The following is a 16955-nucleotide window of genomic DNA, read 5'->3' on the forward strand; positions in this document are numbered from 1 at the left end:
AATAGATGGGTCAGAAAAGGAGATGACGAGCCCAAAAGGAGAGTTCAAAAAAAGGCTAAGGTCTGCTAACGGTCACAGAAAAATCATTGTGTTTCTTCATTTTTCACTCTATAAAGTTGTTGTGGTGAACGTATAGGTCCTATATTCACTCTCTCTTTTATCTCTGTTTTTGGTCTCCACCAACTTCTGAGAAGAATATCTGGCTCTGTAGCTGCTAAATATGTTCCTCCTCTAAAGTGACCCCTACATGTAGTTATTTGACCCATTTGTTACTATAAAACACATTTTAAATGTAGTTTCATATATTCTAAATGTGACAATACACTTACCGTATGTTGAATGTGAAATTTAAAATGTTTCTTATCCTAAAACAAGACAGGGAATAGAGTCTGCGTCCACACTAGAGGCTGTGTGAGGGCTTTGAGCTAAATACTAACATCAGCAGGCTGACCTCGCAGGGACAATGCTAACATACTGATACCGTATATTGACCTGGTTCACCATCTCAGTTAAGCCTGTTTAGAAATATGCGTTTGCTTGTTAGCACCGAACACAAAGTACAGCTGAGCTCGGTGGAAATGCTGTTAGTTTTATAGGTATTTGGTCATTTTATAGGTATGGAACGAATGTAATTTTTGACCACTAATGGCACTAGAATAGCTAAAAAAAAAAGTCTTGCAAAGGGAAGGGAGAGAGAAAGGACAGGGGTTTTACTAGTTTTAAAATCGAGGTTGTGTAATATGCAGGCTAATGTGGTATTTCATCAGTTTTCCTAATGAAACTTAACACCTATTGAATTGAAGTGCATGGCAGATGTCTAGAGACAGAATGGCAATGTGCTGGTAGGCTAATCCCAAAACCTGTGTATGTGTGTTCTGGGCCTATGCTGGATTTGTATCAGCCTGTAAAGGGTGCAGCGAAGCAGTGAGGAGAGACTAAGAGAGGTGTATTAAGGCAGTGAATCTAGCCACTGTGTGTGTAATGGACTCAGGATGAGGGCTGACCAAGCGCCAGGCTGCTGATAACCTTTAGGAAGGACATTGTTCCTGTGCAGTGGGGGGGTGGGGTCGCATGGGGGGGTGGGGGGGATATACAGGACTGCTGCAGTATACAGGCACGGCACTGTGATAGGTGGTGCAGTTGTTCATTGGTTCATTGGCTCTCCGGCAGGGTTAGGAGGTAGAGTAAATGGGGCAGTATAGCAAACTCCCTCATGGCTTCCTGCATACATTTTTCAACACCAGGGTGTATTTCTCTGTGATACATTTGTCCTCCGTCTGAACCAGCTTCTCCCTGGCATTCCATTAAAAGAAATTTAACAGCCTTTTCTTCTGTCTTCCCCTCAGATCACCGCTTAAGGAGGGGTCAGTGAAGGACCGTGCGTGAGGAATACATGAAGGGCAGGGTGGGGGAGGGGGCGGCCAACCACAGCGGCAGTACCACCGAGGTCAGAGTTCGCGCAGGTAAACTGATTTTTCTTTTAATCCACAGCTCGGCGATTCTGCACGCTCTTCGGTTTAGTCCTGGCTTTTTTTTTTTTTTTTCTTTCTCCGACACGGAGCAGACTTGGCACGCAATGGCGAAGTGAGGGAGTAATGTGGCTGGTTTTGATTGGACCCTCCTGGGCTGGCGGCCGGGGAGGAACTGGGAACCGAGCAGTCTGCAGCTGCTGTTTATGAGGAGCTGTGCAGGATCTCGTTTGGCTCGGCCTAAAAAACCCAGCCAGTCCCCGCCGAGAAGCCTGTGGCCAGTGTCAATACTTGGAGAATAGCACAAAACCATGGTGCTATGATTCAAGAACCATTTGTTTCCAGAAAACATACATTTTTCTCTTTTTCACAGTGGGCAGACACAGGACTGGGGAATAAGGAAAATGATTCATGTGTTAACGCCGATTTCTAGTGACAAAAAGTGAATTCAAATGTAGATTTAGCACATTTCTAGACTATGACTGTCAACTCAAACTTTTCCAACTCCAATCTCAAGCTTAAATTATCTACATTTCTTCTGGCTTTTAGTTGGATCTTTGTAGATATTTAAGTGGCCTATTATAATAGTAATTTGATATTGAATTGAATATTATCAGCACTGCACTATCCCAGCGAAATGTGATACTTTGAGGAGTTCAAATTTAAACGTCAAGTGCATGTTCACTTCAAATCTTTCTCATGGCCCTAAACCAGATTTTCATTTTTAAAGTAGTTCCATAGTGGAGCAAAACTCCTGCCACCTAGCTCCAGTTTTACACTCTCCTCCTGTATTCTTTGCTACCAGGGATTAAGGAGGATTGTGGTGGTGTTTTTTGTAGGGTGGGTGGGGGAAGATCCAGGAAGCAAATAAATAAATAAATAAATAAAGTGCTTGTTAATCTTCCATAGTGCGGTGTGTGTGTGTGTGTGTGTGTGTGTGTGTGTGTGAACCCTGAGCAATGGCACCGCCCGGGGAACATCTGCCTCGCACACACAAACACACACACACATGTGCACGTATATGACAGACAGATACTGTACACACGCACATGCGCGACTAGCAGGGATCAGCCAAAGCGATAAGCACACGGACGTCAGAGCACAGAAAAGCGACAGGTTTAACACACATACGCTCCCAAATACACGTGCGCCGAACCATCGGCAGAGTGACAAGTAGCGCACAGCGAAAAAGAAAGAGCGACGCTGCCAGCCGACAGCACAGAGCTGCAGAATGTTGACAGCACACATGAAAGTATAGGAAGACAAGTTTTGCTGCGTTTCGTCTGCCGCTGTGGTACTGCATTTCGGCTCGCCCGGCATCCACGGCCTCGTATCTGTTCTCTTTTTCTCCTTCTCTCGCATTAACACATGCACAGCGCACCAACAGTTGATCAAACAACTGTGCAATTGAGGGAGAATTTGGCCAGACAGCCCGCCAGGATGAGTAATGTACAGAGCTCCTCTGGCTTAATGTGTTTAGAAAGCCTATCATCGCTGCAAACATGTTACAGACTGTTGCAGTTTATAGAGGAGTATTTTCCCCCTGCAGCTTTAATTGGATGCATTTTTAATGTTAGCGCCACATAGTGTGACCACTGTTGACACTGAACACTGTGGCTGTTTGTGAGGCGACGGGGTTGAGATTGAGGAGAGAGGAAGTGTATGTGTGTGTTTGTGTGTGAGTGTGTACTGGTTGGGTGGATTCCTTCAGTATGTTGTGTCCACACTGAAGGTGAAATGTTCAGTTCTGCATTAAAGGGTCACGGTTTAGTTGTGGAGCCTACGTGCATAGCCGTTTGTAGCTACGCTGTAATTGACGTGCACCTCCTCAAAAATGTACACTTTGGGGAATGGCGACTATGTCAGCTTGGGCTGCTTGTGTGTGTTTTCTCCTACAAGTTTCCAATGCTGGCAGAAATTGCTGAGAGTGAAAGTTCAGTAAAAGCTCAGTAATCTGCCTAACAAAGCCATCTCCAATGCAAGCCCTCTATTGACTGAGATCACTGCTCTCTATCACAGCGAATAAACTAGGGATGCACCGACAATTTATTATTTTAATAATACATAGAAATTCACTAAATTCACTAAATTTATATCTATATATTTATTTGTTACATTTAGTTTTACAAGTTAGGAAAGCAATGTTTAAGTCCAGCCTGATGTTGCCTTACAAACAAAAGAATGATCCCGGTCACTTTCACAAAGTAAGGTATACAGCTTATTAATTTAACACTGGTATTAGATCGGTACTCGGTATCGGCCGATACCCAAAGCCCAGGTATCGCTATCGGTATCGGGACTGAAAAGTCAGATCGGTGCATCCCTAGAATGAACGTGACATAAACACGCCGATTGCACAGAATAGTCTCCTAATCAGTCATGAGAGCCTTCCAACCGTCGCTCTGTATCACAAAGTAAATGAAAGAATAGAAACGACAGTTGCTGCGGCCAATATTAAGCACGATACAACCTGATCATGTACAATTATACATCTGTCTAGTACTGTGGTGGCGCTATCAATGTGTGAAATCCGACTCCAAACTACATATCAAAAACTACGATGTGGGTATATACAGCTGGCAGTTCTTACACCCAAAATGGTCTGCAGAGTAGATAAATTGTAAATTTCCAGCCGTGTGTTGTAGTGTGAACGGGGAAACCAATGACCTAAACCCTGCCCAGACGCAATCAGGTGCTGAGGAGAAGGTTAAGAGAATAATAATATGTTGCTCGTAACCCACTCTCTCGTCATTCAATTTTGAATTTTGTCGATCACTCGATACTGACGTTGTATCGACTCGTATCGTTTGCTCATGTAAAGAGCGTTTTCAAACGAGTGATGTAGGGGACGAGTGTGAGTGTGAGGCTCTTTTGGCGTGTTGTCTGTGCCTCGCGCCACATGGCATTCCTAGATAAAGCGAAGGATGTCAGCGCTCTTAGGGATTAGCTCACTCCAAGGGAATCAGCATCCCATTCCCGGCCTTCTTTTTCATTCTTGACTGTTTCTTTCCCTCCATTTTTGTTCGTTCCTCCTCTCTTTCCATCTTTTCTCTTCTCGAGATTTAAGTTTTTCTGAGGTAAACGTGTTCCTGTGATGGATAGAAGGGCATGAGCTCCTGTGTCTTTCTGTGTATATAGATGTCACACTGTATGTCGGGTGAGAGACATAGACGAACATATTATGATAGACAATGTGAGTCTACTCAAGACTCTCGTTCTCTAAGGAGTATCGCTCCGCAGAGAACGAGAGTCTTGAGGTGCCGCAGCTTAGCAGACTGTGATGATATTCAAAAGACAGGAATGTGTGTATTTTTATCCTCGCCGGTGATACTCATTGTGGTTATCGTCTTAACGGCCCATTTTTCGCATACACAAGCTGGCCTTTTTTTGGATCGTGTGCTGCAAGAGGCATCTCACAAACAAGCAGAGGTATAAAGTGGTGAGAGTGGGAGGATGAGAGAGAACATTGTCTTCTCTTTTCCAGCTCAGGGACAGAGCAGAACAGGTTGTGTGAGGATACTTGCTATCCTTAACAACGTCTAACACCGCCTCAGGGCCATCTCTACTTCTCTGATGCAGCTGAGAGTTGTGTTGTTAAGAGGAGTCGGAATATTCGCAACACATTCCTCAGCGTCAGATGGCATTCCTGGTACACTATAATTACCGGAGTAACAGTTTTACTTGGGCATGTTTAGACATAATTAATGCAATTACTTAGATTAATGTCTGAAAATGATTTCCTTTTAATAGACTTTTTTTTCTCCTTGACACAATTATGACTCATTAAACCTAATAAGGAATATACCTACATGGATTTAGTGTGCAACCAAAATAGATCAGGACGCATCAGGGCGTTAACCTCACTTTGTCCTCTCGCCTTTTCTCTTTGTGTCAAGGCATATTCCGGTTTTGTACGTACAACTTGGGTGCAGTGTGTCCATCTCTTATATAATAGTAGAGATCAAATTCTGTACTGCTGAGATCTAGGCGACATTGCTAAAAAGAATCAGATGGGGCAGGAAACAGGAGTGGTCAGGTGATCATACAGGTTGTAAACAACCCCTCAGGCTAACCAAACTTGTTTGGAACAGTGAACAAAGGTAGGGAAAAGGTTACATTTTACCATAGGCTGTATATAAGAAGTTGACGTAGGTACCGCGGCGTCACAAATTGGTTTGTGGACTGCTGTTTTGAAGCATCGAGTTCTGCATTTTGGCAATCGCCATCTTCACTTTTGGCCATCAACATCAGACAACATCAACAGAATTCTGGTTCAACTTTGATTTTTTTCTTTCTGTGCAATGAGAGATACCAATATTTTATATTACCAATATTTGGGTTGCACTGCCCAGTCTGACTTACTTTAGTGATTTCATCATGTTCCCAGATCTCCGCAATTACTAAGGGGAGTACAAAGTTATCATGATCAATAGAAATGTTGGCCCAAACTAACAAAATCAGACCCAATAAACCAGAATTTTCCTTTAAACATCTCCAAATGTTGATGTAATCCGAAATGACATCACTCCGGTAGGCCGCCATCTTTTTGCACCAGTCGGCCCATGATGTTATCCATCACTGGGTCTCTCTGTCTGCCGTCGTCAATTACCCAGAGGAAAACAACATTAGAGGCCTGAATGGGACACGGAGCCGTGGCAGGCCTGACACGGCTGTGTTATATGATTACACAACCTGTTGGCTGTCCGCCTGTCAAGTGTCTCCCGGCCCTGATGAATGGCTGTAATATGCTACGCATCGCAACGCGCCACGCCACACACTCATTAATGGCTTCTCATAATGCCGGGGACGTTCCTCCAATGCGGCGGCAGCAGCGTTCACAGAGAGAGAGAGAGAGGGAGCGCGATGGAGGTGGCAGTTGTAGAGTGAGAGTGAGAAATGGCGTTCATGAGTGCTCCAACCTTGTTTCCGTGTCGCCATTCAAGGCAGTAAACAAAAGAAACATGGTGTCCTCATTTGAATAATTTCACAAATGGCGGTGGCAAGGCGCCAGCGTCGCACTCGCACGTAACTCTGAGTGAGTGAGTGAATGAAGGGGTAACAGAAATGGGATGAGAACACAAAGCAAAAGGGAGATGTAAGAATTATTATTTTTAAAAGTGCGATGCATATGTTTCCCAATTAGATGCATACTCGTCCATCTGTGGCCTATTTGCATAGATTATCAGAAATGTGTGCAATGCGTCAGTGCACGCCAGTGTGTGGGAACATTACAATAGGGATGCTTGAAGAAAAGGAGATTGAATCGGTCGTCTGTCGGATGCCATCTGAAGCTTAGCTGATTGCTCTTTCTCTCAGTGAATTAGGAGACACGCAACCCAAGATCCTCCAAACTACTCGACTCTCAGTATAACAAACAGATTTGATTCTCATAGTGACACTGCTCTCTTCGAATTAAATGGGTGAAAATAGTTCTGAATGAGCTCTTTTCTAAGGAGTCCACGGGGTAGATGCTGTGTACAAGCGGCTTTGTGGCAACAAAGTAGTTTTTCACAAAGTGTACCGGCCACGGAGAGGTTATCTAAAACCTACATGACCCCTAAGCCACATTAGTTGGCGGTATTTATGGCTCTGTCAGACTTTTAGTGTGCGGTGCCTACTGGGAAGCATCCGCCACATTGATAAGCACATTCTTTCTCGATTTGACACGTCAGTGCTCAATATATATATATATATACTGCACCTCAGCTTTGTCTTGTCATATATTTTCTTGTTGTCTCACATTAAAGCCAGTGCTTTGATAGAAACAGACACAGGCGTCTGATTTTCAATTTCACCTCGCTCAGATGTGCCAGCATTTTCAGGCCGGATGCCGTGGAGGGAAAAGTATAGTGAACAGTGCTGCACCTGCAGTGTGTGTTGTGGATATGTGAGAGGAAGAGACTTTATATTCCTCTATCTGTGTGCCTGTGTTAGCAGTGTATGAGTTCTCTCTCGCAGCTTGAGTTTCTCAGTTTGAAATGCAACACCTGCAGATGTGTCTTGTAAACTGCAGCCCCCAGCTTCTCTCCCATTCAGAGGGGACCACTGAAACAAAGCAATTAAAGTAGCTCTCTACATGGGGCGACGATATGGAGCGTGGGTGTGCCTGCCTGGGAATGAGTGTGTGAGTGATATATTATTGTTTTAACCAGGGTCTCTGGTTAAAACAAATTGCATGCCGGTGCATGTGTCCTGGAAGATTTCATTGTCCCGGACAAATGGGAGAAATTCCGGTTAAATATGATCCGTTTGTTGAACTCAAAAACTTCAGACTGCATCTCAGACTCATCGTCGTCATTGTCATTAGACCTGCTTGGTTTAGACCTGCTGGGTTTAGACCTCCTTGGTTTCGCTGTTAGCCGTTATGGTGGTTAGGCAGGCTACGGCATTCAATCCGAGCGTGCGCTTTATCAGAGTGAAGCAACAATGAAACAAATGTAATATAGGCTAGCCTATAGCCTACGACTACTTTGAAAACCTAATTTTCAAAGTAGGTTCTGGGGATCCTCAGGGGTCCTTGAGGGGGTTCCGCGCATATTTGCCAACCTTAAGACCTTAAAATAGGGAGGGTTACAAAAGTAAAGCTGGGGGTTGGGGGTCCTTCCCACAGAAAAAAAAATAGTTTCAGAGACTTTGTTTCCTGCATTTTGGTGACTTTAAAAGAATGAAAATAACAAAATAATAAGTACACTGGAACAGCATTTTTATGTTAAACTTTTAATTTTACCTTAAATTCTCAGGAAAGAAAACTGAATAATTTGCCCCTCTGGCATAAACTTGGGTGAATCTCTGACATAAACTAATATTCATCAGTTTTATAATTTTTTTTTCATTTCTTTCAGTTAGCTCTCTCCATTTGTCTCCCCGTCTCTCACTCACTGAAGGCCCTTTCAGACACAACGTGCGACGGCACCACTGCGCCACGACGGCTTTCCGCTACGTCGAGCAAAGGCCAACTATGGGTGCTGCACGCTGCGGTGTGCGTTGAACCCAGCGGCGAGGGGGGCAGCTCAAACGTGAGCTCAAACTGCACTGTGTCGCGAGTATAGACTGCTCTCTTCCGCTGGGAAACTACATTTGGTGTAGCTCTATTGTTGTCCGGGTGGAAACAGTAGAGCTTATAGAAGAAAAAAAAATGTGCGAAAATTTGCCTTAAGTTGGGAGAAATACGGGAGAATTGTGACCCTGGTAGGAAACCTGACGAGGGCAATGAAAAAAGGGAGTCACCCGGGAAAATCGGGAGCCTTGGCAAGTATGGTTCCAGGGGTTCCCCAGCACAAAGGGGAATTGTTTATTTTCACTATAATCCCATCCATAAGTTACTCAATGACAGAATGTATGACTACTTTGGTCATGGGTTTCATGCACTTTCTGTAATACAACATCTAAAAGCAAAAACTACATCAAATGGGGATCCGTGGTCTAATATGTATCAGTTGAGGGGTCCTTGACATGAAAAAGTTTGGAAACCACTGGCCTACACATTCATTAAAAAAATGAAGATTAATTTTTTTAAATTGAAGGATATGTGGAAATTTAATTTTAGCCTATTGTAATACAATTCAATTTAGAGGGAATTATTCTCAACAGATTTTCCCAGATAATGGAAAGCCTGGTTTTAATACCAGACTCTTTAAATTGATCAGCAGAGAGATATAAATTATATTCCAGCAGGAAAGGACAGCTCTGCGCCAATCACAACGTTAGCTGCTCTGTCATATTCATGGTCTGTTTAAATATGGAGGTCAGAGGTCACCGTCAACCTGTTGACACGGAGCAGATTTACGCATCATGCAAACACACAGGCAGCCGCAGCCTGGTTTTTGGCGCAGCGCGTTATAGCAGTGGTTTCTTGTTGCTGCTGATCTTTGGGTCCTTCCAGCTCCAGATACCAGAGCCTGAGCTATTCTCCGCTCCGCTCCCTGACCCTCCTAATTGAGAACGGCTGTAGGCTGAGAAAGAGAGAGCTGTACAGACAGACAGAGAGAGAGAGAGAGAGAGAGAGAGGGAGAACAGATTCTTGTGTGGAAGAAAGAAAGAACAAAAGAAGGAGTAAATGAAAGGGGCAAAGGGCTAGACCTGTGCAGGCCAACGCTGATCAAGTGGAGGGTGGCTGTGTGCTCAACAGTTGGCCTCATGAAAGCTGAACCTCCTCCTCTCTGGCCTCAAGCCAAGCAGAGCCAAGCACAATGTCCTAAATGTAGGTGTAGCTTTTCAGAATAGTATATTATAGCTATAAGAAAGGGAAAAAAACGAGGAAACACTGTTTCAGAGTGCAGAGCGTTGCATAAAGGGAATCAAACCAGAGGGGTGGGAAGAGGAGCGGTAAGCTCAGTGACAGCTGCATGCATGTCGTAGTGGGTGACGGTCTGTCCGTCTGTCAGAGCAGATATTTCTGTCTGTTTAGTGCTGCCTTACTGGCTGCCAGAGACACTCCTCATGTCATCGCTGGGTGCCTGCTGTCACTGGCTAAAAAGGAGAGAGGGAGTGGAGTGTGTGTTTGCATGGGTGTGTGAGAGAGAGAGAGAGAGAGTGACAGAGAGAAACTCGAGCAGCTGTCTTGAAAGCTCCTCTACTCTGTCAGTACATCTTGAATCTGCTTTCCCCTGGTATCTCCCCGGTAAGACAGGATTTCAGTCAGTTGTTTGGTCCACCTTTAAGTCCACCGTTCTGCAGTTAAAGGACACTTTGGGGAAATTTAGTGTCCCAGCCGGAACATATACAAGAAGTCTTCCAGTCCTTACGCCGTACAGGCATTGAGCACAGAATGACTGCATCAGGGAACACTTTGTTATTTTACAAGATGTGCTCTCTTTTATTATTTAACTTATTTGCTGCTATCTGCCCATTTGCACTATTGTATACTGTATGTTTTTAATGGTGTGTTGTGTTATGTGTATTGTATATACCTTTGCTATAGGCCTACTTGGGAGAAGCCAAACAGAAATTTCCACTGAGGTGGACAATAAAGTTGATCTAAATCAGTTTATCTGTTAAAGAGGACCTATTATGCTTTTATGCTTTGTCCCCTTTCCTTTAGTGTGTTATATAGGGTTTTTTTGCGTGTAAAAGTCTGCAAAGTTACAAAGCCCAAAGTCCACGCCAAAGGGAGTTACTCTCCTGAACTGCCTGAAACGCCTTGCTTCAAGTCTTGCCTTTTCTTCCGTAACATGGTGATGTCACCAAGTAACACATTTGAATAATACCTGCCTAGCAGCTAGTTTGGCACGCCCTCAAACAAAGTTAGTTAGAGCGGAGCTGGAGCGGAGTCTGAAGAGTTTGGTTTAGGTTGACCAATCACAACAGAGTTGGCCAGCTGACCAGAACGGACTTGGCTTTTCGGGGGGTCAAACGGAGCGTTTTAGACAGAGGGTGAAAAGACGTGCTGCAACACAGAAAAATAAAGCAGTTTTTTTTTCTTTTTCTTTTTCTTTTTTTACACATACAGCACGTAAACATCTTCTAGTAGAAATCCAAAATACAAGTATGCTCCTGAAAATTAGCATAATAGGTCCTCTTTAACTGATGAGTTCATAGCACATACATAAATACATCTGCCGTCGTTGTTCAACCTAACATTCAAAGGCGGTTATTTGAAGGTGTACTGTAAATGAGGGTGAATATAAGAAATCATCCCCTCAGTTATGTGTTCCAGCTGTCTTTCTCAATGCAGAGCTATATTTTGCTCCTTTTTGCGTCAAGCGTGGAATTTTCATTGTGCCCCGTACCGCTTAATAAAGTCAGCATTGGCACCGATAAATGGTCCTAAACGAAGCACTAAAAGGTTTTTGTTGTTGAACCAGTTTAAGGGGTATGTCCTTGGCCCTATTGGATTCTGTTGTAAAGCTCCTGCCGGCGGAGGTGGTGAATACAGTGTTATGCAGTAGAGGCTGTTTATTAGTTACCAGAATGTAGCTTGGGCATACACACAGTGTTGATTGACCAAAGAAATTCTTAGTCGACTAACACTCATACGATGTTGTCAGTCGATGAGTTGATTTAATCGGCATATCTGTAAAAGTTTCTCAACAAAAAGCACCACTTTAAATGTTGTGTTTACCAGAGATGTGCTCATAAGTTTCTTAGAAATAAGTCAGCATGAAAAAAACATAAAAAAACGACTTATTGACAAAAGAAATGTTAGTCGACTAAGACCAAAACGACGGATTAGTCGAGTAATAAACTAAGAAAGGGGCAGCCCTAGTCAGTGACTGGCATTATTTCAGAAAACTTGCAGCAGCTGTAATGAAAAGACATGGTGCTAGGCGGCTGAGTCTGTCAGTTTTGTGTAGGAGTTACAAATTACATGAAATACTAAATAAAAATAGCATACTGTTTTAAACTTCCTGGGTCAACTGAATGGGAGTGTGGGTGGCACAGTTAGACAGTGTGGAGCTGAAATTCACTGTGTGCTGTGTTTGCTCTCCCAAAATAGTCCCAAAACTAGCCCGGCTAGTCTGTCAAGTGTATATTAAGGATATTTAATGTTTCATAGTTTGTGAATTTGCAGGAGTGAATAACAAATACCACTGACAGCCGTTGACTAAAAGGTTTGACCTCTTATTTTTTGATAATACTAGTTGTAATGGCTGCTTTAACATTGCATTTAGCGTACTGAGGAGAGAAAGTAACAGCATGATTTCTGTGCCTGCGCTTTTCATTCTCCGAACAATGGACCAATCTGTTGAAAACATCATGTATTCCTTCAAAATCATGGGTTTCTGTTTCTTACTAATATGGTGTATTTTTTGCCTTAAGTGCTGGCCATTGACTGTTTGATTGCAATCATCTGTTGTTGGAGTGCCGTCTCCTGATTACAAACACGTGTTTTTCGCCAACCGAGATGGTGTGGAGTGAGGTAATGGAATATTTATTTTTCTCTATATTTAAGAGCGTTAGTAAGGCACTGGGCTGCACGGTGGCTCGGTGGTTATCACGAAGGTTGAGGGTGTGCACCCACAGTGTGGATTGCACCCAAAACTGTGAGGTTTTCTCGTTCTCCGGGTGTCAGCGTGTGTTTTCTCTGGGTGCTCTTCTTTCCATGCAGCTTAGGTGAACTGGGGAATTACCTTAATGTGTGAATATGTGTAACCCTGAAGGGGATAAGTGGGTATGTAAAACAGTTTAGACGTCACTTCTGATTTAAAGTTCCTCAGATATCTCAACTTTTCTTGACCTTTCTTGGACTGTTTCATGAGATCTCTCAACAAGATACTTGTATGACTTAAGGAATCTAGGAAGCAGGGGCCACTTAATTCTCCAATTGTAATTCCCAGGCTGGAAAACCCCAGATTTTCGCAGTGGTATGAGCTTTCACAGTGACGTTGCCTATAATTTTGTGGCAGCCGTGACAACATTAGCCCGACTTTAGATTCTGTACTGTCAGTGTTAGCCTCCTCTGGCCCCTCCGGTGCCCTGACAGCCCTGTAACCACACACCGGTGTTTATGTTCTTTAGGTTAACACGGTTATCTCTGTACGTAACCTGAGCCCTCAACCTACATGGGCACTTGGCATACGTATGTGTGTGGTTGCGTGTGTGTGATCTTGCAGCTGCAGGACCCGTCTCCTTTCCCCGCGTCTCTCTCTCCAGAAAGAGCTGCAGGGACTTGCCAGTATTTTCATTCCCTCTGGAGGCATTTCCGCACGCTAACAAAGCCCGGCCTGCGTGATGAAACGGAGAGGAAGCAGCTTTTGTGAAGGGAGCAGCCGATTTCGTTGTGTGTTTTTGTGTATGTATGTATGTGTGTGTGTGTGTGTGTGTGTGTGTGTGCACTGCTGACCCCGGCTAACAGTTAGTTCCATGCAAATTTACTTTTGAGCCTGCAATTCAGGTTGCTCCAGGCTCTTGTTTGACGAGCCTACTGTAGCACGAGAACAAGCCTACTCTCTATGCCATTCAGCAGACAAAGTTGCCTCTTGTTTGCCTCTAATTAACTGACATAATACTTAGCTTGTTTTTTTTGTTTTTTTACAGGGCTTGTTAAACACTGTTCTTTCACAGCCTTCACTTCCTCTGCAGCCATTGCCAAAAGAAAAGTGTGCTGCTGTAGCCCAGGTCACAATGGAAGGGACTGAATCAAACCAATAATGGAAGAAAAACTGTCTCCTTCTTTACATTTCAGTAGAACATTCATGTCTGCAGTAAATAAATAACACATTTAAATGAGAGACATTCATGTTCACCTACACTGATTTTTGGGTTCGGTGTCTGAGCGTCAGTTTTTCTCTTTGCTGTCCGATACTATTTGTTAAAAGTGGGGCTGTCAATTGATTTAAATATTTAATCACAATTAATTGCATGATTGTCCATAGTTAATCACAATTAATCACACTTTTTGATCTGCTCAATTTGTACCTAAAAGGGAGATTTGTCAAGTATTTAATACTCTTATCAACATGGGAGTGGGCTAATATGCTTCCTTTATGCAAATGTATGTATATATTTATTATTGGAAATCAATTAACAACACAAAACAATGACAAATATTGTCCAGAAACCCTCACAGGTACTGCATTTAGCATAAAAAAATATGCTCAAATCATAACATGGCAAACTGCAGCCCAACAGGCAACAACAGCTGTCAGTGTGTCAGTGTGCTGACTTGACCATGACTTTCCCCTGAACTGCCTAACTGCATGTGATTATCATAAAGTGGGCATGTCTGTAAAGGGGAGGCTCGTGGGTACCCATAGAACCCATTACCCGTGCGGCTGTGGCTCAGAAGGTAGAGCAGGTTGTGCACCAATCGGAAGGTCGGTAGTTCGATCCCCAGCTGCTCCGGGTCACATGTCGATGTGTCCTTGAGCAAGACACTTGACCCCTAATTGCTTCCGAAGGCATAGCCATCGGTGTGTGAATGAATATTTAGATCAGATCCTGATGGGCAAAGTTGGCACCTTAGCAGCCTCTGCCATCAGTGTATGAATGTGTGTGTGAATGGGTGAATGCTGACATGTAGTGTAAAGCGTTTTGAGTGGTCGGAAGACTAGAAAAGCGCTATATAAATGTGAGTTCATTTACCATTTACCATTACCCCTTTGAAAATGGCCATGCCAGTTTTTCACACAACATCGACAAGCTAATATGACGTACCAATGGATTCCTTAGGTTTTCTGGTTTCATATAATACCAGTATCTGCACTCTCACAAATGAGTGGCGTTAAAACTAATTTGAGTTAACTTGTTATTATCATGTTAACTTTAACAGACCTAGTTAAATACATAAACATTTTTATGTAAACAAATATTTAAAAAAACAACAACAATACATCCACAGAGCCTTTAGAAAGATGCCGAATAAAAGTATGGCTTTTCCTGAAAAGATTATTATGACTGTGAATTAATTATTTAAAAAGTTTTTGCGGGTCCAAATTAATGTTTTAAAAGATATCTGACGTTTGGTTCCCACTTCTAACAAGGCTTGTAAGCCCATAATAAAATGACGTTGGTGTCACGTGGTATCTCTGGGTCGTCAGTTAGTGTGGAAAAAAACGTATTAATGGCTGAGATTGATTTTAAGTGCCTGACAATGACTTGTTGTGAAGTGAATGCAAAGGAACGGGGGGAGGGAGAATACAACATCTAGTGGCTGAATGTTATCAATAGCACCTTTTTAAGTTGGTGGTTTCCTGAAATAGCTGAGGTCGAAGCTCACACGAAACATTTTTTGCTGTCTCACTTGAGGTCATGACACAGCTACCAAAAATCACAAGTGTTTTTTTTTTTTTTTCCTAAACGGGAGCAAAAGCAAAGCAACTGCAGGGTCTGGCAACCGCAGTGTCGCTGAAGCTGAGATTTTCTTTTGGGGATGTCTACAGAGTCAGCGTCCTGTGGGTTGTTAGCCAGGGCCCTGTGACACACGCTCATGCCCATAAACAGGGATTTGGCCCTCTGGAGAAAATAACCTTGATAATTACTGGGTGCATATGGACCTGCCCACAGCGGGAGGGGGGAGGGAGCAGCAGGAGGAGGAGGAGACGGGGGTTGACTGAGAAAGAGAAGGAGAGGGAGAGGGCCACATCCGCTGGTGCATTCCTCCATGCTGTGTCATACTGGCGCTGAGTTTCCCCTCAGTTTGCGCAGAGAGATTTCCACGAGGCGGAGAGGGGAAAAGGGCTCCTGACACAACGCTCGGGGCTGTGGACACTGACATTTAAAGTTTAACAAGGCAACAAGCCGCACTTCCATAGACTCCCCACGGTAACGAAAAAAGACAACAAAAGTGTTTAAAGAGTAAACATTAGAGGACTGCTAGACAATGGCCAAAAAATCTGAGACATATGGAGGTGGGGATACATGAAGGAGAAGACAGCCCGGTGACCTAACTGTTGATGCGCTCATAGATTTTCGACTCGACTCGCCTCTCCCACTCTTTCTCTCTCCCGCTACATCACGTGGTTTCTCTGGTCTGGCTGTATTGGCACCATTACAGCAGCCGGAGCTGAATGTCTGTGGTTGGCTCGTCGCCCGTCTGCTTGCCTGTCATTCAGCTGGTTAAAGAGGCCTTGTTGAACCGCTGCACTGTGCCCGGCTACTACGGGGCCATTCATGCCTGTAACGGCAGAAACAGCCAAGTCCTGTCATCAGCGCTAGCTAGCGCATACCAATTTACTACTAGAAAATGACAGGGGCATTTTGCTTGGTAAGCACAGTTTCGCCCCGGAGCAACCTCGTAACCTCGTTGGAAGTTTGGATTACATTTCAGAGAATGAGAAGCTCCTCTCTTAACAGCGTTCTTTTAGACAAACACAGCGGCTCACGTCTCAAATATGTTTCTCTGTTGCATGTACGCCCGCCGCCTACATGGAGTGTAAAGTGAAATAGACTGATCCGCTCCCAGAGGAATCGTACGACAACAGCACAAAACAACAAAACAGATCCTTTGTGCTGTTTCGGATGCTGGGAATTTCAAACGGAGGACTTGAAAATACAGTTTGTCACTCTGAGAGAGTTTTTTTTCTCCCCTTTGCTTGTCAGTTGCTCGCTGTGCCTCTCGGCTAATGGCAACTCATCCTGTCACAGATGACCCGAGCCTCACCGAAACGTTCTCCGTCCTCTTTTTCAGTCCCAGTGTGACACACAGAGCGAGGACATGCATGAGAGCCATGACTTCATCCTGCACTCTCTCATCCTCCCTTCCCTCTCTTGTACGTTTTGTTTGTCCTCCCCCCTCCTACCCTTCGCTCAGTGTCTGCAGTCCTAACATCTTCGCTATGATTAGCTTTAGTGTTTTCTCCCCAGCCAGTGTAATGTCTAGAGCCTCCTGTGTCCTTGGAAAGCAGCCTAATAAGCTCAGACACACACCGCTGTCTCTGCGCTCCACAGGCCTATTCTCCAGTGTCACCCAGCACACACTGAGGTAAACAAAGACTGCCACACACACACACACTCTCCTAGTGTGCTAATAGACCAGCACACCAGCCCGCTGAGGGCAGCGTCGACGCTAGCTTTGCTAACGTTGACCTTCCGCGTGCCAATCACAAC

The 16955-nt window shown here is 44.0% G+C and overlaps 1 protein-coding gene across 6 annotated transcripts in view; it reads left to right on the forward strand.

The window, feature by feature from the left end:
• zmiz1a (zinc finger, MIZ-type containing 1a) overlaps nucleotides 1-16955 on the forward strand; it is a 126514-nt gene that overhangs the window by 27444 nt on the left and 82115 nt on the right. For 4 of the 6 annotated variants that reach the window (XM_074645994.1, XM_074645997.1, XM_074645999.1 and 1 more), the window contains exon 2: nucleotides 1347-1463. The exons of the other annotated variants lie outside the window; for them this stretch is intronic. The gene's annotated coding sequence lies outside the window, so the exon portion shown is untranslated. The remainder of the gene's footprint in view (nucleotides 1-1346; nucleotides 1464-16955) is intronic. 6 annotated transcript variants of the gene reach the window in all.

The sequence above is a fragment of the Sebastes fasciatus genome, chromosome 9, assembly GCF_043250625.1.
Source record: "Sebastes fasciatus isolate fSebFas1 chromosome 9, fSebFas1.pri, whole genome shotgun sequence".
Taxonomy (NCBI): Eukaryota; Metazoa; Chordata; class Actinopteri; order Perciformes; family Sebastidae; genus Sebastes; species Sebastes fasciatus.